General features: G+C 40.8%; 1 pseudogene; it reads left to right on the plus strand.

Moving 5' to 3' along the window:
* The first annotated feature begins 7,849 nt into the window (after positions 1 to 7,849).
* LOC122127788 lies at positions 7,850 to 14,165 on the plus strand (annotated as a pseudogene).
* Positions 14,166 to 23,933: the final 9,768 nt, after the last annotated feature.

Here is a 23,933-nt window from a genome sequence, read left to right on the forward strand (position 1 = left end):
GCTCATGGACCAAATAGGAAGCAAACAGAGCATGAGGATAAATGAGAGGAACAGACCAGGAAAGGGTATCACTTTTAAAACCCCAGGTCTTTCAACTAGGTCTTTTAACCTTCAAAGATTCCATCGCTTTAAAAGTCTACCAAATTAGGAACTTAACAATGGGTTGACTTACTGATGAGGACAGAGCACTCAAATGCAATTACTTCACTGAAGCTGCATCTCTGAACATTAATCGCTACAATGGATGACTATCCTTTTTGGAGACATTCCAGGTCCGAACCATAATGAATATGATTTTAATGAGTAGCATTAAAAATTGGAAAAATTATGTAAGTATATCCTAATTTCTATTTAAACAATATTAACTAATACACCTTAGAATCCTAACGACCGCCTCTCTAGTCCTATCCTCACCAAGTTTTTAATCTCCTGTTACATGGGGAAAAAATTTCAAGCCCCAACTTTTTCCATGTATGTCTATCAAACGATGAGATTTGTCCCACCATCAGAGATCTGGTTACTGATATCACTGAATGCCAAAGGAAATCAGTCAGAAGACCACAGAGACTGCCATTGAAAAGAAGAGGGGGGACCATGAATGCACAAAAAATAGAAATTTAAGGCTTAAAAATAGTTTAGAGGTCATGCACTCATTCTCACACCTGTAACCATAGGTACTAAGTCTGAGATCTAAAGATAAGAGATTGAAAGCCAGTCTTAGGAAGAAAGTTTATGAGACTCTTATTTCCAAGTAAGCACGGAAAAGGTGAATAAGCTACATCACAGTAAAAGGTCCTGAGTTCAAGACCACATAACAGCAAACACAAAATAAAGTGATTTAATTGGAGGACAGAGGGCTGTGCATATGTGGGACTTGCCAGGGGAAGAGAGGATCTTTTCAGCGAGCCTGTCCTTTGCTCAGGGTTGGGAGAGATCTCCCGGGAAGTAGTTCCTAGCATACCTACAAGTTAGTCTCTGGCTTACCTGTGTGTGTGTGTGTGTGTGTGTGTGTGTGTGTGTGTGTGTGTGTCCCACTATTAGGTCTTGAAAAATGGATCTCTCATTCTTACTGGGGTTCTTTGTTTTATTTTGTTTTGGCTTGTGGCTGGTGCTATGCCATATAGTTATGCCTCTAGTATCATTATTTTTGCTAGTTAATTGGAGATAACAGTCTTGAAAACTTCTCAGCCTAGGCTGACTTTGAACGTTGGTCCTCAGATGTCAGCTTCCTGAGTAGCTAGAATTGTATCCATGAGACAATAGTGCCTCGCATAAAATATATGTTTAATTATGTGCTCATTTTCTTCTGAGGCTGAGTAATATAAAAATGAATATGACATCATCTTTTCCTTCACTAACCTAAGAAACTATTCTTGTTTGACAGTGCTTTCGTAAACGTGACTTTTCACTCCCAGTCTGCTATGCAGAAATTTTCCTTTTATTTATACATTTTTATTTATTTATTTTTATTGTCAAGATGATGTACAGACAGTTTACCCAAGTTGTACAGATCATTTCCAACATATTGTTTTGTTTATATTGTTGTTGTATTGGTTCCCCCCTTGACCTTTGTCTCTTCATTGTGTTACCAAACGTTTCTTTTAAAAATGCTATTTAGAGAAAAAGGTCACTAAGCATGGAATTTTCATGTGATTGTTCATTACTCATTCTTGTTGGCAGCGAGGGCTGATGGTGAGGGTGCCTGGGTACACAGGATCAGAGAAGCTTCAGAAATTCCTGCCTGGATTTGACCAGAGCTAGCACCACCGGTAGCCACTGTCAAAAGGCAGAAGCCACATTCTCAAGCAGAACTCATGAGGGAAGGAGATCATTAAAAACACTGCCATAGCTGGGTGCCAGTGGCTCATGGCTGCAATCTTAGCTACACAAGAGGCTGAATCTGAGGATCACGGTTCAAAACCAGCCTAGGCAGAAAAGTCCATGAGACTTTTTTGTTGTTGTTGTTCCGTCGTGGGGCTTGAACTCTGGGCCTGGGCGCTATCCCTCAGCTCTTCAGCTCAAGGTGAGCACTCTACCGCTTAAGCCACAGCACCACTTTTGGTTTTCTAGTGGTTTATTGGAGATAAGAGTCTCACGGACTTTCCTGCCTGGGCTGGCTTTGAACCACGTTCTACAGATCTCAGCATCCTGAGTAGCTAGGATTACAGGCATGAGCCACCGGTGCCCGGTCCGTGAGACTCTTTTTTTTTTTTTTAATTTAATTTAATTTAATTTTATTTGTGAACATACTATACAGAGGGGTTACAATTACATGGGCAGGATAATGCATACATTTCTTACCAAGCATTGCAGCCTCATCCTTTGTTTACCCTTCACATCCCTTCCCAGCCTTCCCCCTCCCCCCCACTCAATCCTTCCCCCCCCCCCCCCCCCCCCCCCCGCCGACATTGTAAAGCTCGTTTTTGACATGACAACTTGTATTTCTCATTGTTGCAACAGGTCCACCTGAATCCTTAAATGACTTGTTTTTCCCAATCTCCTCCACAAGATATACTGACATCAAATATAGTGAAATCGGGGTTATACTGTGGAGGAGGGACATACAAAGCAACAAAAAATAATCTTATAAATGCGTTAGAAACACATGCATGAAAGAAAAAAAAACATTAAAATACACATCTAAGGGTTCATTTTCCTAACATCACATTACCTGACCTTTTCTGCTTGACTCATACATATACTAGATATTGCAAATAAGGGAAACCATGGGATTACAGGCATGAGCCACCGGTGCCCGATCCGTGAGACTCTTATCTCCAATAAACCACCAGAAAACCAGAAGTGGCGCTATGACTCAAGTGGTAGAGCATTTGCCTTGAGCTGAAGACCTGAGGGACAGTGCCTAGGGTCAGACTTCAAGCCCCATGACCAACAAAAGGGTTTTTGTTAGTTAACTGGAGACAAAAGTGTCAAAGAGTTTTTGGCTATGGCTGGCTTCAAACCACAAACCTCAGATCTTGTCCTCCTGAGTAGCTCAGATTTCAGACGAGCCACCCTTGCCAATATCTTTTTATTTTATTTTATTTTATTTTTTTACTTTTTTTTTATTATGAGAATTCCATACAGAGGAGTTACAATTACGTGGGCAAGATAACGAGTACATTTCTTATCAAGCATTGTTGACTCCTCGTTGTTTCCCCTTCCCATCCCTTCCCATACTACTCCCCTCTCCCCAACCGATCCTCCCCCAAGTTGTTAAGTTCGTTTTTCGACATAACAACTTGTACATCTTATTGGTGCAATGGGTCCACCTGTATCCCTAGTTAAACGATTTGTTTTTTCCCTTCTCCTCCACAAATTATCCCAACATCAAAAACAGTGAAAGTATGGGTTATACTGTGGGGGAGGGACATACAAAGCAACATAGAAATAATCTTATAAATATGATAGAAACAATTGCATGAAAGGAAAAAAAAAACAAAACAAAACCCCTGAATACGTACCTTTGGGTTCATTCCCCTAACATCAACTTATCTCACCTTTTCTGGTTGACTCAGACATATACTAGTTATTGCAAATAAGGGAAACCATGGGACCTATGATTCTTTGGGCCTGGCTTACTTCACTTAATATAATTTTTTCCAAGTCTTTCCAATTCCTAACAAATGGGGCAATGCCATTCTTTCTGATGGAGACATAGTATTCTATTGCGTATATATACCACATTTTCTTGAACCATTCATCTACCAAGGGGCATCTGGGTTGGTTCCATATCTTAGCAATGGTAAATAATGCTGCAGTAAACATAGTTGTGCTGGGAGCTTTAGTGTGTTGTTGATTGTGAACATTTGGGTAAATGCCCAAAAGTGGGATTGCCGGGTCATAGGGGAGCTCTATGTGGAGTATTTTGAGCAACCTCCATACTGCTTTCCAAAGTGGTTGAACAAGTTTACACTCCCACCAACAATGCAGTAAGGTTCCCTTCTGTCCACATCCCCTCCAGCATCTGTTGTAATTGGACTTCTTGATTATAGACATTCTAACTGGTGTGAGGTGGTATATCAATATTGTTTTGATTTGCATTACTTTTATGGCTAGAGGGGTCGAGCATGTGTCTATTGGCCATTCTTCTTTCCTATTCAGAGAAGTTTCTCTTTACTTCTTTAGCCCACTTATTTATTGGGCAGTTGTTTCTTTGAAGATTTGTTGTTGGGAGATTTAATTTTTTGAGTTCCAGGTATATTTTAGATATAAGACCCTTGTCTGTTGTAAGGATAGTGAACATCTTCTCCCAATCCGTGGGCTTTCTATTAATCTTGTGAGTTATGTCCTTTGCCATACAGAAGCTATGCACTTTCATGTAATCCCATTTGTCCAACTTTTCTTTGATTTCTTGTGTTTCTGGGTCTCTATTAAGAAAATTTTGGCCTGTGCCAAGGAGAAGTAGGGTTTCTCCTACTCCATCCTGTAAAGTTTTCACAGTGTCTGCTTTGACTCTGAGATCTTTGATCCATTTGGAGTTGATTCTGGTGCAAGGTGATATATAAGGTTATAGCTTTAGTTTCCTACAGGTAATTAATCAATTTTGCCAACACCATTTACTGAAGAGGCTGTCTTTCTTCCATTCTATTTTTTTTAGCTCCTTTATCAAAGATTAAATGGCTATAGGTCTGTAGGTTCATTTCTGGGTTTTCAATTCTATTCCATTGGTCCTGAGGTCTGTTCTTGTGCCAATACCAAGCTGTTTTGATTACTGTGGCTTTATAGTAGAGTTTGAAAATTGGTATTGCTATTCCTCCAGCAGTGTTCTTTCTGTTAAGGATCGTTTTTGCTATTTGGGGTCTTTTATTGTTCCATATGAATTTTTAGATTGTGTCTTCTATTTCCTTGAAGAATGAGTTTGGAATTTTGATAGGTATCGCATTGAATTTGTAGATAGCCTTGGGAAGTATTGCCATTTTCACGATGTTGATCTTTCCAATCCAGGAGTTATTTGTCACTTTCTAAGTTCTGTTTTGATTTCCATTTTCAGGTTTTTAAAGTTTTCATCATAGAGGTCCTTCACTTCTTTGGTTAAGTAAATTCCTAGGTATTTTATTTTTTGTGGGGCTATTCTAAATGGAGTTTTTTTTTCTTGATTTTAGCCACACTTTTCTCATTGTTGGCATATAGAAAAGCCATTGATTTTGGGGGGTTAATTTTATACCCTGCTACTTTGCCAAAGTTTTGAATCACAATGAGTAATTTGGGAGTGGAGTCCATGGGATTCTTAAAATACAAGATCACCTCATCTGCAAAGAGGCAGAGTTTTACTTCATTTTTCCCTATTTGGATCCACTTTATGTTTGCGTCTTGTCTTATTGCTGTAACTAAGCATTCTAATACTAGATTGAAGAGTAGAGGAGAGAGTGAGTATCCTTGTCTCTTTCCTGAGTTTAGAGTAAATGGCTTCAGTTTTTCACAATTGAGTATAATACTGGCTGTAGGTTTGTCTTATACAGCCTTTATTGTATTGAGGAATGTTCCATGGATTCCTAATTTTTCCAGAACCTTCATCATAAAGGGGTGGTGGATCTTGTCAAATGTTTTTTCTGCATCTGTTGAGATAAACATGTGGTTCTTATCCTTACCTTTGTTGATGTGATGAATTATGTTTATTGATTTGTGTATATTGAACCAGCACTGCATCCCTGAAATGAATCCTGTTTGATTGTGCTGTATGATGTTTTTGGATGAATTGTTGAAGCTGATTTTCCAAAATTTTGTTGAGAAGTTTGGCATCAATGTTCATCAAAGATATGGGTCTATAGTTCTTTGTTTGATTAGTTCCTGCCTGGATTTGGAATGAGGGTTATTATAGCTTCATAGAATGAATTCGGTAGTGAACCTTCTCTTTAATTTCATTGAAGTGTTGAATGAGTATTCGTGTGAGTTCTGCTTTGAAGGCCTTGTAGAATTCCACCGTAAAACAGCAGAAGGGAGTTCTCTGATTACTGTTACTATTTCAATTCTTGATATGGGCCTGTTAAGATGGTTTAACTCATCTTGGTTTAGTCTCTGCATGTCGATATTTGCTAGGAAAAGGTCCATTTTTGGCAAGTTCTCAAACTTATAAGCATAAAGTTTTGAGAAATATTCCCTTACAATATTCTGAATCTTGGTTGTTTCGGTGGTGATGTTACCATTCTCATCTCTGAGTTTATTTATTTAGGTGTGTTCTCTTCTTTTTCTGATAAGATTTGCTAAGGGTCTGTCAATTTTGTTAATGTTTTTGAAGAACCAACTCTTTGTTTTGTTGATTCTTTCTATGATTTTTTTGGATTCTAATTCATTTATTTCTGATTTAACTTTCTTTATTTCTTTCCGTCTACTGGATTGGGTTTATCTTGCTGCTCTTTTTCAAGGAGGCTCAGCTGTCTCATTAAATTGTTGGTTTCAGCTCTCTCCAATTTGTTGATGTAGGAATTCAGAGCTATAAACTTGCCTCTGAGTACTGTCTTTGCTGTGTCCCAGAGAAGCTGGTAGTTTGTGTGCTCATTTTTGTTGAATATCATGAACAATTGAATTTTGTTTCTAATCCCTTCCATGACCCACTGGTGGTTCAACAGTGTGTTGTTCAGCCTCCATATGTTACCGGACTTTCTTTGGTGGATTTTGGTGCTGAGTTCTAATTTTATTCCCTTGTGGTCTCAGAGAATGCAAGGTATAATTTCAATGTTTCTGAATTTGGACAAATTTGCTTTGTGATCTAAAATGTTGTCTATTTTGGAAAATGTTCCATGTGCTGCTGAGAAAAACGTGTATTCTGATGCTGCTAGGTGAAATATTCGGTAGATGTCTGTTAAATCTAGTTGATCTATGCAGTTGTTGAGGTCTGCGGTTTCTATGTTGAGTTTTTGCTGAGTTGATCTATCTAGTGGCGATAGTGGAGTGTTACAGTCCCCAACAATTAATGTCTTTAGATCTATATGAGATTTGAGAGAAAGGAGTGTTTCTCGGATAAATTTGGGTGTTCCATTGTTTGGTGAATAACTATTTACAATTGTACTATCCTCCTGAAGGAGAGATCCCTTCATTAGTATGTAGTGACCTTCTTTATCTCTTCTAACTAATTTTAATTTGAAGTCTATTTTATCTGATATTAGTATCGCAACTCCTTTGCTTTGTAGATTTTGTTCCAGCCTTTCAAAGTCAAAATGTGTTTGTTTTTATGGTCCTTGCCCAATTTCTATACAAGCTGCCCAACACCTTGCTACCTTGTTATCATCTCCACTGGGTGAGAAGCACATGTGAAGGCTACTCTGATCTAATTCACTTAGCAAAGAAAGGCATATGCAACGTGAGTAATTTTCTACATTCTGGAGTTGGAAAGTTAAGGTATAAATGATTCTTGATTTCTAGATCCGTTGCTGTTGGTGAGAAGACAAACATACTCATGAAATATTTTTATTTATTATTAGTATGATCAATGAATTAATTCAGATCAGGCATGAAGAAGCACCAAGCTCTTCTCCATGAGTGGTACAGGGCTGACGCTGGATGTGATGGAAAAAGATGGGGTCAGCTGAAACAAAGAGGCTACCCCTCTTGATCTTTGCACTGTTTAGCCAGTATGTCTGAAAGAAAACCCCTGTCTCTGCCAGATGCTTGTGGCTCATGCTTATAATCCACGTTATTCATGAGGCAAACATCTGAGGAATGAGGTTCAAAGCCAGCCTGTGTAGGGAAGTTCATGAGACTCATCACTAATTAGGAGCCCAAATATCTGGAAGTGAAACTGTGGCCAAATTCTGCTCTTGACTAAAAATCAAACAAACAAGAAAAAATAAACAAACAGAAAAACTGACTGAGCCAGTCACTGAGATCAAGCCCAAGACCAGCACAAAAGATGGAGGAGGAAGAGAAGGCCTCTTCCATACTAGAATCCGCACTCCGCACCCCCATAGAGAGTTCTCAGAGGGCTGGAGCTGACTCCTCTATGTAAGTGTCAAAGAGCAGAAATGGAGAAAATGAGCATTTCTGGTGAAAGGAGCACTGGTGCAACAGCAAGCTGGGGCAAAAGGGAAAGGCTCCAGCTTGGCATTGCCAATTGCACAGCAGTTATCCCAGGCGTTTTTATGGCTGAGGCCTCTGGACATCTCCAAGGCAGAATATCTCTATTTTAGATTATAAAAAATACTGTGATACTTCATGAGCTGAAACCTTTAAAATGGAGATATTTGATAACTATTTTCCTATACACAAAGATGATATCTACTGCTCATTTAAAAACAAATCCAAGGAAAGAAATATAATTGCAATGGGAGAGTGCTTGCCTTACATGCATGATGTCCTGGGTTCCATCTAAAGCACTGGAAAAAAAAAATGAGAAAACATGGAAAAACCGCCCAGAGTTATCAGAGCATAAAAAGAGCATGTCTGTGCAATGGAGGCAAAGTCTCTCTCCCAGAGAAGTTGTCTTTTACTTTGGCGTTGAGCCGTCCTGTGTGCAGGCTCCTTGACATCATATCATGGCCCATCGCCCCTGGAACAATAAACACTGTGATGAGGTGACTCTACCCCAGAGGTAGGTACCAAAATTATAACCTACTCAGAAGGACTAAAGAATGCATAAAGATCTTGGGTTGGCTTTGTGGAGCTTCGGACTAGGCCTGGGGAGTGATATGACCTGCAGACTGTCCAATGGTCTTGAGAGACATATAGTTCATTCCTAAAGACACTTCATTAATACTTACATAACCCACATCAACTAGTGCCTTCCCTCCCATGGGCCTGTCTTGTCTAGCAAGGGTTCTGATGGTCTTTTCCTTCAATAAAGTTATGCTGTCTTACCTCTTCCTTTTTGTCTGTAGACTCTTTCCTCAAACAAAGGAGACAAAGGACCTGATCCAGGTGTTACATTTTATTTTTCTTGTCAGTCGAAAGGCTTGAACTCAGGACCTAGACACTGTCCCTCGTGGCTAGTGCTTTTCCACTTTGAGCCACAGGACCACTTCTGGTTTTCTGGTGGTTAATTGGAGATAAGTCTCAAACTTTTCTACCTGGGCTGGATTGAAACTCTGAAGTTCACACCTCAGCGTCCTAAATAGCTAGGATTACAGGTGTTTGAGCCACCAGTGCTGGACAAATGGTTGTGTGTGTGTGTGTGTGTGTGTGTGTGTGTGTGTGTGTGTGTGTGTGTGTGTTGGTCCTAAGGCTTAAATTAATGCCTAAACGTTGACTTGGATTTTTTTTTTTTTTTGCTGAAGATTAGTGCTCTACCACTTCAGTCATAGCTCTACTTCGGGATTTTTGGTGGTTAATTAGGGATAAGAATGTCACTGAATTTTCTTGCCTGGACTGGCCTTGAACTTAGATCCTCAGATCTTAGTCTGCTGAGTATCAAGAAATACCAGCTAGAGCCACCACCACCACAGCTGAGTATTGTATTTTCTTCCATTCTCTGCTAATTCATGATAAAGAGGCTCTTTCCTAAATTCCCATAGATTTTAGAGTGCTGTGTGGAACACCAGCTATGCACAAGTAATGAAAGCTGAAAATCTCAATGGGAAAATGGTGCCCTTCTATGGATATTCTGCATCATTCACTATAGTACTGAGCAGTCCCATATGCAGACACTATACATCCCATCACCATGGCACTGAGCAGTCTTGTGAACAGAGCCATAGACATTGGATCAATATGGCCCTGAGCAGTCCTGTGTGTAGACCCAAAAGATATCAAATAACCATGACCTTGATAGTTAAGCATGTGACCCCTACATTAGGATAAAAACCCAACAGTGAAGACTTTCATAGGGGAGGCTGGACATGAGGGATGTGTTTATTAGAGGAAAGTGGCTGCTAACAGATCTGAAGTGGGTGGGTGACATGGTGGAGTAGGGTCTTGGAAAGCCTCTACTGGGAGGTATGTGTCCATGGTGTCTTCAAGGAGCAGATGTGTCAGTGTTAGGGAAGAAATGACTAAAAGAAGGATTCAGCTTGTTTCCCCTGTGGTCTATGGAATTCATTTACTAGGAACAATCAGGATATAATCTGTGTATGAGAAACAAAGGTTTCACCTATCATCTACTCAATGCATGGGGATGAGACTCTGGTCCAGGGAAACCTTGTGCTGAGTGGCTGACATCACTAAGTCACACATCTGTGAGTACCCATCATGTTTGCAGACTCAACACCTAGGTATACCATGTGTGATTGAAACAAACGCATTCCCGGTGTGTCCCTTGGGCACTGATGATACTCTAGCACAGGTTTGGTGGCAACACAAAAAGGGCTCAAGATAAAAGCATTCAGGATCCACCAGCTTTGGTGCCCAGGAAGTTGAAAAAAAGGTCTGTTTTGAAGCAGGCCATCATGTTGATACTGAAAACCTAATAACTGAATCACATCTTTTGTCTCTATGATCTCAAAGAATGAGTTCATGGATATAGAGGGAAGAATAAAACAGCAATGATATATTGAAGAAGAGAATATCAAATGTCTTGCTAGACAGGAGGGGTCCTAAGGGAAGGTACTTACTGGGATGCTTTGTACAGGGTTTTATTGTCTGTAGGAGAGAGCTATGTGACTCTCAAGGTCATAAGTCAGTCTGTGGCCATATCCATCCCAGACCCAATCAGAGATGTCACACAGCCTGTATGAGATATCTGCATCCTTTAGCCCTTTTAATGGATGTCTGGTCCAGCAGACACCTGTGAGGCTCAATCAGGTCACTGTTCACTTGGAAGTCTACTAGTGGCTCAATTGATAGAGCTTCTCTTTGAGCTTTGTGTTGTGTGTTGTGTGTGTGTGTGTGTGTGTGTGTGTGTGTGTGTGTGTGTGTGTGTGTGTGGTTAATTGGAAATAGGTGTTCCAAGAACTTTCCTTCCCTTCTGGGCTAACACTGAACCATGATCCTCAGATCTCAGCCTCATGATTAGCTAGGATTACAGATGTGATCCATAAACAAAGGGCTGAAAAAGTAGTCTTTTAATAAATTCATTTAAAGGAAGTATGAAAACAGCACCATTACTTAAAATTCAATCACCCCTCAGTATCCTCATGGAATGGGCTCGAGGACCCCCACCAATAACAACATCTTCACACACTCAAGTTCTTTATATAAAATAGTATTTGTATAGAACCTACAAATAATCTGCCACACACATTCAAGTGTCTCTACATGACATCATACTTATTAACAGGTACATGCTATGTAGCCAGTGGTTTTACTATAGAGTACAGTACAAGTATATGAGAAGAAAATAGTGTATAATTATTTCCCTTGACAAGCCACATTTGGTGGAATGTACAGTGTTGGCATGTGCAGAGACAATAGCAGGTGAATTAAAGGTGAACCTGAAGATGAAAATTGGCAGGAATGGAGACGAGAAACATGCGAGGAGGTGGAGAAGGAATGGGTTAAGGCCTGAGACATTTGGAACTTGCGGACTGGAGAAGAGGAGCCAGTGGCCCAATTAACAGTACTGGGGAAGGAAAAGGGATGAAGAGGAAGGATTAATTCACATATATTTGTTCTTATCCTGTCAAGATTTATTTAGCTTCCTTCAGAATTGAAGTTCTAAGAGAATTATCAGAATTTTCAAGTCCATTCCTTACTAAGTCAGAAATGGATTTCATCTCACAACAAGATGGTAATCACAAAAATATTCAACATCTCCATGGAAGTTTTAAAGGGTAATATCAATCAATGACTTGAATTACCTTGACAAGGAAGACACCTGTAAGGGTTTATGGGTGAGTAACTTTAAAAACTCCAACAATGACAACTGGCTCTTAACAGCCCAACACTCATCATGAAGCAAGGAGCTCTTCCTTCAATGTTGTCTTTTCCATTTTTTGTGAAGCAAGATTACCATATTGTTCCTCTGTAATTTAAGAGACAGTGTCGAGAAAGAGAATGTATAAGTTTGAATCACCTCTTGATGACAAGAAAGCTGAAGCAATTTGATTGTCTCATGACTGTCTCATTGACCAAGGGGCAAAAAGGGTAGTCACAGTTGAGTGGCATTTTCCATCCACACTCCAAATGCATTTCTACTTTCTTCTGCCTGTTCTGAATCCACATAAGCTAGCTTATATTGACAGCATCAGTAAAGACTGACTAGCCCCGGAGGATTGGCAGGGATGGGATGGTGTGCAAAAGGCGGAAGTGACCAGGAGGCCTGAAAAGAAGGGAGGGCTGAAGTGAGAGAACCACTACTAATCCCTCTTCAAAAAATCCCTCAATGGCTGAACCAATCTTTTCTGTTTCTATGTCTCAAATGCTGTAATTTCTGTAATGAATGCTGAGAGTCATTAAAATCATAAGCTCTGCCCCTAAGTTTCTTGTCAATTATAGGCCTACGTCAACTCTTGTCCCCACAGGCAAAAAATATGTTCCTCGGGCCACCATGGTGGACCTAGAGCCTGGAACCTTAGACTCAGTGAGATCAGGACCATTTGGCCAGAGCTTCAGGCCAGACAACTTCATATTTGGTATGTCATCCTGGTCTATGGGTCCTAACATCCAGGCACTCCAGTGCTGGGCTGAGCCTTTATACACCTAGATATTGTCCTCAGCTAACCCACCTATTCCAGTCCACTGGAGTCATGCCCCTGGCCACTCAGACAGCTCAGATCAGTGCCACTCTTCAAGCACTCTATGACAAAGTAGCTTCTAAAGGGAAAGATCAGCAATCAGGGAAAGCCTCCAACAAGGTTTCAGCGCTGCTGGTCATTTCAAAGTCCCGGCAATAACAGAGAACTACTTCAGGACACCAGAAATCAAAGCACAGCTATGTGTGAGCAAGGTGCAGACAAGTGCTTGCAGCTTAGCTTTCCTATGATCACACTGTGCTCCTGTCCCTCCTGTGAAAATAACTACATTTCCAGTATTGAGGCAGGCTCTGTTCTTCATTTCTACAAGTAGTTGATTTGGGTTAAAATGTATCTTCCTCCACATTGTCTTTATTTCTTTAGAACCTGGGTGATTTGTAGGGTCCCAGATACATTGAAAACATTTCCTTTATTTCACCAAAGTTATCTAAAGTAAAAGCAAAGGTTGGCTCAGAAGAGTCCTATTGTCTTCACAATACAAATGTCACAGTAAATATTCTTGGAGTGTGTGTCTCATCATGTCTGATAGGCCAGAGCGGGGCAGCCAATAACTGGGCCAAGGGCTACTACACAGAGGAAGCCGAGATGGTGGAGCCGGTACTGGATGTGGTGAGGCGGAAATCAGAAAGGTGTGACTGTCTACAGGGTTTCTAGCTGGCCCACTCCTTGGGAGGTGGCACCAGGTCAAGTATGGGCACTCTGATTCTCAACAATATTCAAGAAGGGTACCCAAACCGCATCATGAACACCTTCAGTGTCATGCCCTCCCTGAAGGTGTCAAACACAGTGCTGGAGCCCTACAACATGATCTTCTCTGTCCACCAGCTGGTGGAAAATGCAGATGAAACTTTCTGCATCGACAACGAGGTCCTGTACAACATCTGCTTCTGTAACTTGAAGCTGCCCATGCCCAACTATGGCGACCTGAACCACCTGGTGTCAGCCACCAACAGCGGGGTTACCACCTGCCTGTGCTTCCCTGGCCAGCTGAATGCAGACCTGCACAAGCTGGCCTTGAATCTGATGCTCTTTCCCGCCTGCACTTCTTCATGCCTGGCTTTGTGCCCCTGACCAGCCGTGCCAGCCAGCAGTACCATGCTCTCTCAGTGCCCGAGGTTCACCCAGCAGATATTTGACGCTAAGAACTTGATGGTCACCTGTGATCTCCGCCATGGCTGCTACCTGACAGCAGCTGCCATCTTCCGAGGCTGCATGTCCATGAAGAGGTGGATGAGCAGATGCTCAACGTGCAGAACAAGAACAGCAGCTATGTTGGAGACTGGATCCCCAACAATGTGAAGACGGCTGTGTATGACATCGCCCCTTCCCTCCCCCCCTCCACATGGACTCACGATGTCGGCCACCTTCATCGGCAACAACATGGCCATCTAGGATCCCTTCAAGTGCATCTCAGAGCAGTTCAGTGCCATGTTCCAGTGCAATGCATTCTTGCACTGGTACATAGGTAAGGGCATAGATGAAATGGAGTTCACTGAAGCTGAGAGCAATATCAATGACCTGGTGTCCGAGTACCAGCAGTTCCAAGATGCTACTGCTGATGAACAGGGGGAATTTGAAGAAGACTTGGTGGAGGAACTAGTTTAAGACTTCCCATTGCTAGCAGTGCAACAGGAGTGTCAGAGCCTGCCTACTTCTCAAATTAATGGTGCTTTCCTGAGCTCCTGTTGTCCTGCAGTGGGATTCTTGCTGTGTATCATTATGCACAGCCTTTCCTGTCAGGAACTCACGGGTGGTGAATGTAAAAATACAGATTACTTTTAAATATGATTGTATGAAAGCCTTATTTATATAAATAAAGAAGTATACATTTTATACTCTTAGTCCTTATTCTTCTTAAGAATCCCTTTTATTCTTTCAATGTATTTGAAATATAAAGTTGGCCAGCAGGATTTAATCTTAGCAATATAGGACTGGTGCTCAAGAGGAGTTTCAAATTCATGGTGTTCCTGCTATTTTGAAGAGGAGGATGACAAACGCCAATATTTTTTATTTTCCCTGGCCCAGTTTTAAAGTTAGCAATCTCTCAATAGCATGCCAGTAGCAAAAAAGCAGGTTGAAGAGAAAGAAAACCAAATCTAGATGTTACAATTTTCCTAGTACCAATTTGATGTTTGTAGTACTGAAATGATTGACGTTCAAGGCTTGTCTGGGCACTGAGGTAGCAGGGCCTCTTCCTCCTTTATTCTGACACAGGACTGGCTATACCTGCCACCCATTACACATTCCTCTTTGGGAATGGAACCACAAAAGGCAGTTATGAATACTGGCCATTACAGATCTACTTCTCCTTCACACAATGGTAGGTTCTTGTCTCATGCCCCATCAGAGGGATTGCAGTCACATTCCCCAGAAACAGTAGCAGGAACCCCGATCCCTGTGCTTACAGTTCAGTTTACAGTGAAGCAGAACTCACAGGATGAGTGCAAGATCTTGGTTGCCAGGGTAGTTTCTCAAGGCATCTGGCAACATTAAGGACAGAAGTGAGTCTAGCTGTTTGAGGGAGTGAAAAGCTGACCAGCCCCATAGTGTATCAAGAACTGCTTGATTCTCTCCTTCCAAGTGAAGGAGAGAAGGGGAGACATGGCCCAATGACCCATTCTCATACTCACTTTTCCAGCATTCAAAGCTATCTGAGGCCCACGGGGAGTTGTAAGGACAAAAGGGATGCATGGAGCTAGCCTGTTGGGTATGGTTACTTTACATGAGTAAGATAGAAATCTCAATTGCTTAGAACCTACAATGGCCAGGAAGAGGTCAAACACTTCTGTTTTCACTGGAGGCCAAATCAGTCAAGGGTTCTTTTTGCAAGAATCTTTCACTCCTCTTGCAGTGAGGCTTCAGGTAGGTTGTCTGTGCCAGGCATTCCTCCATGGCCACCAATAACCTGTAACCCCCTTTTTATTCAGAAACAGGACCTATGGGAATCCAGCAACTTTTAGAAAGCTCTAAGAAAAAGATACCACTGGGTGAGGTGCAAGTTCCTTGCTGCTAGTAAAGTTGGGAAATAGTAAGTTCCCTAAGCTTTCCTCTACCAGGCCTGAGGTTGGAGTAGGTTGGAGATGAGTGGGGTATAGATCTTTAAGCCAAGCTGATCTCACTCATGAGAAAGTAAACTTCCCCAGAGGGTGATCTGTGACTAGAAGCAAGATGTTTTCTGTCCTTGCCCCAAGGCATATCAAAGTGCAAATAGCTTCCAATGTGGGAGTCCTAGGGAGTAGGTGTTGGCCAGCAAATTGACATTCCTGGATCTCTAGTCCTGGAACTGATCAGGTTGGATGATCTCCAAATCCAATAAGGCTGCTGGGTCAGAACTGAAGGCAGGTCTGGCCAAGGCACTCTCACTCCTCAGTGGGTTAAGGACTGAGGCCAAGCTGTGATGGAGGCCCCACCTAGCATATCTACCAGTATTTGACTAAGAATATTTTTGTTTTCTCTTAAGTACTTATTTATGAGCTTTTTCTGGTGGCTTTGGATTATTACTTTACACTCTTGACGAAGTAGTTCTTGTTTCACAATTAATGACTCTTGCCTCACCCCTCAGAAAACTCTTGTTGATAATTTTATCAGTAGATCACCATATATTTCTCAGGCACGGCTTTTGTTTCCTCCTAGCCAGAGCTCTGCACTAATTGCCACACAAGCCAACATTGAGGTGACTCCTATAGACAGGGTGATTATTTTGTCCAAATGCTAAGTGCAGCATCTCACTTATTCTCATGTACCTTGGTAACTGTATCAAATACTTAATAGAGTCCTTGACTAGTATGATAACCAAAGCTCTGGGTGAAGATGAAACTCAATGGTAGAGTACATCCCTGGCATGCACAAGACTCTCTGTTCAGTCCCCAGCACCAAAAGGAGGAAAGGTAACAAATGTTAGAAAAGTGGGGTTGAAATTACGAAAGCAACTCCATTTGTAATAGCCCCATAAAAAAATAAAATACCTAGGAATTAACTTAACCAAAGAAGTGAAGGACCTCTATGATGAAAACTTTAAAAAGTAAAAATGAAATGAAAACAGAACTTAGAAAATGGGAAAAACTCCCATGCTCCTGGATTGGAAAGATTAACATCGTGAAAAGGGCAATACTTCCCAAGGCTATCTACAAATTCAATGTGATACTTATCAACATTCCAACCTCATTCTTCAAGGAAATAGAAGAGGCAATCCAAAAATTCATATGAAACAATAAAAGACCCCGAATAGCAAAAACGCTCCTCAACGGAAAGAACACTGCTGGAGGAATATCAATACCAATTTACAAACTCTACTATAAAGCCATAGTAATCAAAACAGCTTGGTATTGGCACAAGAACAGACCTCAGGACCAATGGAATTGAATTGAAAACCCAGAAATTAACCTACAGACATATAGCCATCTAATCTTCGATAAGGGATCTAAAAAAATAGAATAGAAGAAAGACAGCCTCTTCAGTAAATGGTGCTGGCAAAACTGGTTAACTAATTGTAGAAAACTAAAGCTAGAACGTTATCTATCACCCTGCACCAGAATCCACTCCAAATTGATCAAAGACCTCAGAGTCAAAGCAGACACTCTGAAAACATTACAGGATGGAATAGGAGAAACCCTAGGTCTCCTTGGCGCTGCCCGAAATTTTAATAGAGACCCAGAAACACAAGAAATCAAAGAAATGTTGGACAAATGGGATTGCATTAAGTTGCAGAGCTTCTGCATGGCAAAGGACATAGCTAGCAAGATCACTAGAAAGCCCACGGATTGGGAGAAGATCTTCAGTAGTCATACAACGGACAAGGGTTTCATATCTAAAATATACTTGGAACTCAAAAAATTAAATCCCCCAACAACAAATCCTCAAAGAAACAACTGCCCAATAAATAAGTGGACTAAAGACTTAAAGACAAACTTCTTTGAAGAAGAAAGAAGGATGGCCAATAGACACATGAAGAAATGCTCAACCTCCCTAGCCATAAAAGAAATGCAAATAAAAACAACATTGAGATACCATCTCACCCCAAGAAGAAAGAAGGATGGCCAATAGACACATGAAGAAATGCTCAACCTCCCTAGCCATAAAAGAAATGCAAATAAAAACAACATTGAGATACCATCTCACCCCAGTTAGAATGGCAAAAATCAAGAACTCTAATAACAACAGTTGCTGGAGGGGATGTGGACAGAAGGGAACCTTACTTCATTGTTGGTGGGAGTGTAAACTTGTTCAACCACTTTGGAAAGTAGTATGGAGGTTCCTCAAAAGACTCCATATAGAGCTCCCCTCTGACCCAGCAATCCCACTTTTGGGCATTTACCCAAATGTTTACAAACAAGACCACACTAATGCTACCAGCACAACTATGTTTATTGCAGCATTATTTACCATAGCTAAGATCTTAACCAACCCAGATGCCCCTCAGTAGATGAATGGATCAAGAAAATGTGGTATATACACAATGGAATTCTATGACTCCATCAGAAAGAATGACATTGCCCCATCTGTTAGGAAATGGAAAGACTCAGAAAAATTATATTAAGTGAAGTAAGCCAAGCCGAAAGAAACATAGGTCCCATGATTTCCCTTATTTGCAATATCTAGTATATGTATGAGTCAAGCAGAAAAGGTCAGATAAGGTGATGTTAGGAAAATAAACCCTAAGATATGTATTTTATATGTTTTTTTTTCTTTCATGCATTTGTTTCTAACGCAATTATAAGATTATTTCTTTGTTGCTTTGTATGTCCCTCCCCCACAGTATAACCCCTGCTTTCACTATATTTGATGTCGGTATAATTTGTGGAGAGGAAGGGGATAAACAAGTAGTTCAATAAGGATACAGGTGGACCTGTTGTAACAATGGGAAGTACAAGTTGTCATGTCGAAAACGAACTTTACAACTTGCGGGGGGTGGGGGGGGGTTGGGTGGGGGGGCAGGGAGGATGGGAAAGGATGAGAAGGGTAAACAAAGGAGGAGGCTACAATTCTTGATAAGAAATGTACTCACTATCTTGCCCATGTAATTGTAACCACTCTGTATAGTATTTTTACATTAAATAAAATTAATTTTTGCAGCAAGAAAAAACATAAAATAAAAATAAATTGTAAAAAAATAAAAAATCAACAACAACAACAAAAAAAAACAAATGTTAAGCTCAGAAGACAAAATATTAGGACTCATGGAAAAACACACAGATTGGCACTGAAGAGTTGTGTCATGAGGGAATACTGGTAGAATTTGTAGGGGGAAAGAAGAGAGCCCCTTGATGAATGTACCCTTTTAGAAAGCAGAGGTAGGAACAGAGAATGAACCTCTCGTAGTCATCCTAGGCCATGGAAGGAAGAAGCCCTGACATATATGTTGCTATAATGGGACCAGAGTCTAAAGTGGCACCACCATACCAGGCCACGGCCCAACAAGAACAGGTTTGTCAGAAGGACCTTCTTGCACTGGAGAGATTTCTTTTGACCACTTTGGCCTTGTTAATCATATTTCCTTACGCTGTTTCCTTTTTCCTTCCACCTTGTCATACCTATAGCAGATCCTGTCCAGGAGTCCCATTCTCTCTAATCTCATTCTCAAAAAGTCTCCCAGTTTAGAGCTGTACATATCCTAGACCAAAAAAGTAGGGGGTGGTTATTCTGTCAGACATAGAATGAAACTAAAAGGTATCTTTGAAGTAGACTTTGATAAGGTTCTCATATGGACAGTGTTTTGTTGATAAGTCCTGGAATTGCGACCTGCTTTAGATCTAATTCTGAGATGATAGTGGAAGACAACTGGTGATAGGACTTCATGGACCGCTGTGATTTCAAAACCTTGGCAGGTACATCCCCATTCATGGATGTGCTATCAGCCAACATACATATGTCTGTTACAGGAGTGATGACTGTGAAAAGGAATTTATTGGCGACAGAGGAGACCAGCCTTTAAACAAGTTGTTGCCTTTCAGTGTGAGGCAGACAAAGAGTGCCTATGGATACAGAGTAATTTCAGGAAGCTTCCTCCAAGTCTTGTTATCACAAAATCATCTGAGAATAACTGTAAACCCAGAGGTGAGAGACATGTGCTTTGTGCTTTTGCACCACTGCTTTGCTGCGTGGCTCTTTATGCTCTTCTGAAACCTCCTTCTGAGCTGGTCCACAATGTTCCCAGGAGGTGGGAAGCAGAGGGGACTTGGCAGCTAGGCTGCTAATCACTCTGGCCACACTGACTTGGGCTGGGCATGTGCTGGGCATCTGCTGCATTCTAGTGGTATGTGCCCAGTGGGAAATTTTGCTCTTTCTAAGAGCAATTCCTCTGTCCTTGGGCCATCTCCCAGGTCAGGATGTCTTTATCTGCAGAGGCTGAAGCTTTGCCATAGCTCTCATCTTGACAGGTGTCTTTCTGTTTTTCAATTTTCTCTTCCTTCCTTCCTTCCTTGCTTCCTTCCTTCCTTGCTTGTTTCCTTCCTTCCTTCCTTCCTTCCTTCCTTCCTTCCTTCCTTCCTTCCTTCCTTCCTTCCTTCCTTCCTTCCTTCCTTCCTTCCTTCCATCCTTCCTTCCTTCCTTCCTTCCTTCCTTCCTTTCTTTCTTTCTTTCTTTCTTTCTTTCTTTCTTTCTTTCTTTCTTTCTTTCTTTCTTTCTTTCTTTCTTTCTTCTCTCTCTCTCTCTCTCTCTTTTTCTTTCTTTCCTCTCTCTTTCTCTTTCTTTCTTTATTCTTTGTTTGTTTGTTTCTTTTTTTTTTGTTGTTGGTCATTGGTCTTGATCTCTAGGCCTAGAAACTGTCTCTTAGCTCTTCGGCTCAAGGCTAGCTCTCTATCACTTGAGCCATAGTGCCACTGCTAGTTTTCTGGTGGTTTATTTGAGATAAGTATCTTAAGGGCTTTCCTGTCCAGGCTGGATTTTAACTGTCATACTTAGATCTCTGCCTCCTGAGTAGCTAGGTTCACAGTCATGGGCCACTGGTGCCCAGCTTGACAGCTTTCTTATTTGTGCAAGATAACAATGGCTATGTTGTGTTCTGTGAGGAGTTTCCCTATCATCCTACAACACTGATGGTCTTAGTGATGTGGCAGAGCACACAGCAATGGAGCTTTCTATGCATGCACATTGACTAGTATCTGAAAAGCCAGCTTGCAAAGGCCAGGAAAGCTCTACAATTGCATACATCTCAATTTGCACTGGGCATAACCAAATATTAAGTTCTAGTGTTGGTGGTTTTCCTTTGTATACAGTTTAAGCAGGTTGTTTCCAGATGTCTATCATTTAACTCAATTGACTCAATTAACTTATCTGCTCTTTCTATGGGTCTGACATAAATGTCTGCTTATCAGAGGCCAATAACTGATTTTAAGTCTAAGTGAAATCCAGCAAGTGCTCAGGCATGGTGACTAAGAGTGCTATATAGATAATGTACAGCTGCATAGTACTTGTGCTGCACACTTCTCATAACTTCACCAAATTCTAAATATTTCTTATAGAGAGGAAAGAAGCCATACTTTCATGGCTTCTTTGCATAGGTATTTGAATCCATCTAATGAGCACATCTTATATTTGTTTGCTTTTTTTTATAGTATTGTTGTTTGATTGGACTCAAAGCCTTATACATGCTAGGCATGCACTCTACCACACCTCCAGCCCCCTTCTTGCTTTCAGTATTTAAAGTAATTTTTGGGCATTGAGCCCATACACTTCCCTCAGAGCTGGGATTGCAGGCATGAACCACCTAGACAGAAGTATTTCTTGAGATAAGGTCTTCTTGTTAACACTTTGCCTAGACTAGCCTGGGACCTCAGTCTTGCTCATCTCTATTATTCCCCAGAATAACATGCCTATGGTTTGAAATGCTATAATCCCATTATTATTCTGGGTTCTCTAATTGGAGTTTTGTGATGTAGTACTAGAAGGCACTGCCTTATTACTTGACTTGAAATTATAAACCTTAATCAGTGGATATAATTCTGCTCTAGACTTTCAAAACCTCATATCAATGTGTGGACACTGCTTATTGTTAAACCATAGTTCAGGATATGTAGCATGACTTTAAGCTTCACTTTTTACACACACACGCACCCACACACACACACACACACACACACACACACACACACACACACACACAAAGACACACACACCATTGTCTTCTGTGGTGACTTTGTACATCTTATGTGAGACCACCTCTCCTGTGCAGCTTGGAGTTTCTCTCACTAATCTTGCTGCTCTCCATCCTATTCCCTCCTCCACTGTCAAGTCTCTGACCTTGACAGTGGCTGAGGCTTGTAGAACTGGGGTTAGAAAAAGAAAAATGATAGATACAGATAGTTAAACAGAAACCGCATCTCTTGCACTTTTAGGTGATTTTCGATGCATGTTTTCATCAGATCCTCACTCCTACTTTTTCTACCAGCGTCCCACTGCCATGTTCTTCTCCTGGCTCCCACAGAAGGTTCAGCTGATATTATAGGAAACAGAAACATTGTGCTTCTGCAAAACCTGCATTATTGCTGCTTTGAGTGAATCTATTTTTGTCACGAGAATTTTTCTTAATGGAATATGGGAGAATCAGAAAAAAATAATTATTTAAACAATTTCACTTAAACTTTTTCTTTCTTACTCAGTTTATTTAAATAAACTTTATTTGTCTAAATGGGACATTACACAAAACAATCTTTCTGTATATTTTTTTTTGCTTATTTCTCTGGGATCATGTCTCAATTTCTTAAACATTTTGATGCTAAGATCCACATTGTGGCAAATATCCAAAATGGAAAGGAAAGGAAGTGAGAATGCAGATCAAATAACATCTTACATCATCCACTGTCTAGGGCTGCTATTTCAACTATTGGATTGATGATGGTCAGTTTGCAGATTAATTGTCATGAAATGGCCCTTACATCATTTATAAAACTGAGTAGCTTGGGTTCCATTTGTAGCATTGGTCTTTTGATGTCTGCAGACTATGTGTCTGAAGGATGCAAAAGCAAGCTCCTCTCCACAGAAGTGAGATCTCCTCTCATGATAGAGTGAGATAACGTGGGGAGTTTTCAAAGGAACAGGCTATTACTCAGCAGTCCGATACTAGAGGATTTAGAGAGAGCAAAATAAACCCCAAAACTGCCCCTAGAACTTGACCTCTTCCCACTCAATCCTTCCTTCTTCAGATAATAAAGCTGAGTAAGCTGAGGAAGGCAGCACACTACTTCCTAATTCAGATCTTGTTGCCTGGTTTTCTGAGACAATTCCTACTCCTTTCTATGAGGGTCTGACTTATTATCTGACCTTGTCAAGTGTCTTCGCAAAAGGAATTCTGTCTTCATAAACTAATTTTGTGGCAAATCTTTAACTCAGTTCACCGATGATCCAGTGGGAACAAATAAAAATTGAGTATGCTGCATTGTGCACCTTTTAATCTTTGTGGGCTTTAATTGTAAGTTTTTAAAGTTATATATAAAAACCAGGAGCCTGTTAGTTCATGCCTGTAATCCTAGCTACTCAGGGAGCTGAAATCTGATGATTGCAGTTTGAAGCTAGCCCAGAAATTAAAGTCTATAAGACTCTTATCTCCAATAAACTACTCAGAAAAAGCTGGAAGTGTTGTTGGAACTCGGTAGAAGACTAACCTTGGAATTCTATTTCTCCATCAGAAAGAATGACATTGTCCCATGTGTTAGGAAATGGAAAGACTTGGAAAAAATTATATTAAGTGAAGTAAGGCAAGCCCAAAGAAATATAGGTCCCAAAGCTTCCCTTATTTGCAATAACTAGTATATGTCTAAGACAAACAGAAACTGTCAGACAAGTTGATGTTAGTTCAAATGAACTCCAAGATAAGGATTCAAAGGTCTTTTTTTTTCTTTCTTGTGATTGTTTCCAACATATTTAAAAGATGATTTCTTTGTTGCTTTGTATGTACCTCCACCATGGTATAAGCCCTGCTTTCACTGTATTTGATGTTGATATAATTTGTGGAGGGGAAGGGAAAAAACAAATCGTTTAAATTGGGTTAGAGTTGGACCCATTGCAACAATGAGATGTACAAGACGTTATGTTGAAAAACAAACTTTACAACTTTGGACGGGTGAGGGACTGGGGTGGGTAGGGTGGTGGTGGTAGGAGGGTGTGGGGGTAGAGAGGGGAAGGGATGATATGGGGAAACAAAGGAGGAGGCAACAATGCTTGATAAGAAATGTACTCATTATCTTGACCATGTAATTGTAACCCCTCTGTATGGTAGTTTCACAATAAAAAAGAAGCTCAGAGACAGTGGCCAGGCCCTATGTTCAAGAGCCATGGATAGCAAAGAAAACCCTATATATACCTAACAAAGTTGTACACATTTTTCTTTTTAGGTCCATCATGATCTCTTACAGCTACATATACTGCAGCTGGAATTTT

The sequence above is a fragment of the Dipodomys spectabilis genome, unplaced genomic scaffold (assembly GCF_019054845.1).
Source record: "Dipodomys spectabilis isolate Male_0828 unplaced genomic scaffold, ASM1905484v1 ptg000312l, whole genome shotgun sequence".
Lineage (NCBI taxonomy): Eukaryota > Metazoa > Chordata > Mammalia > Rodentia > Heteromyidae > Dipodomys > Dipodomys spectabilis.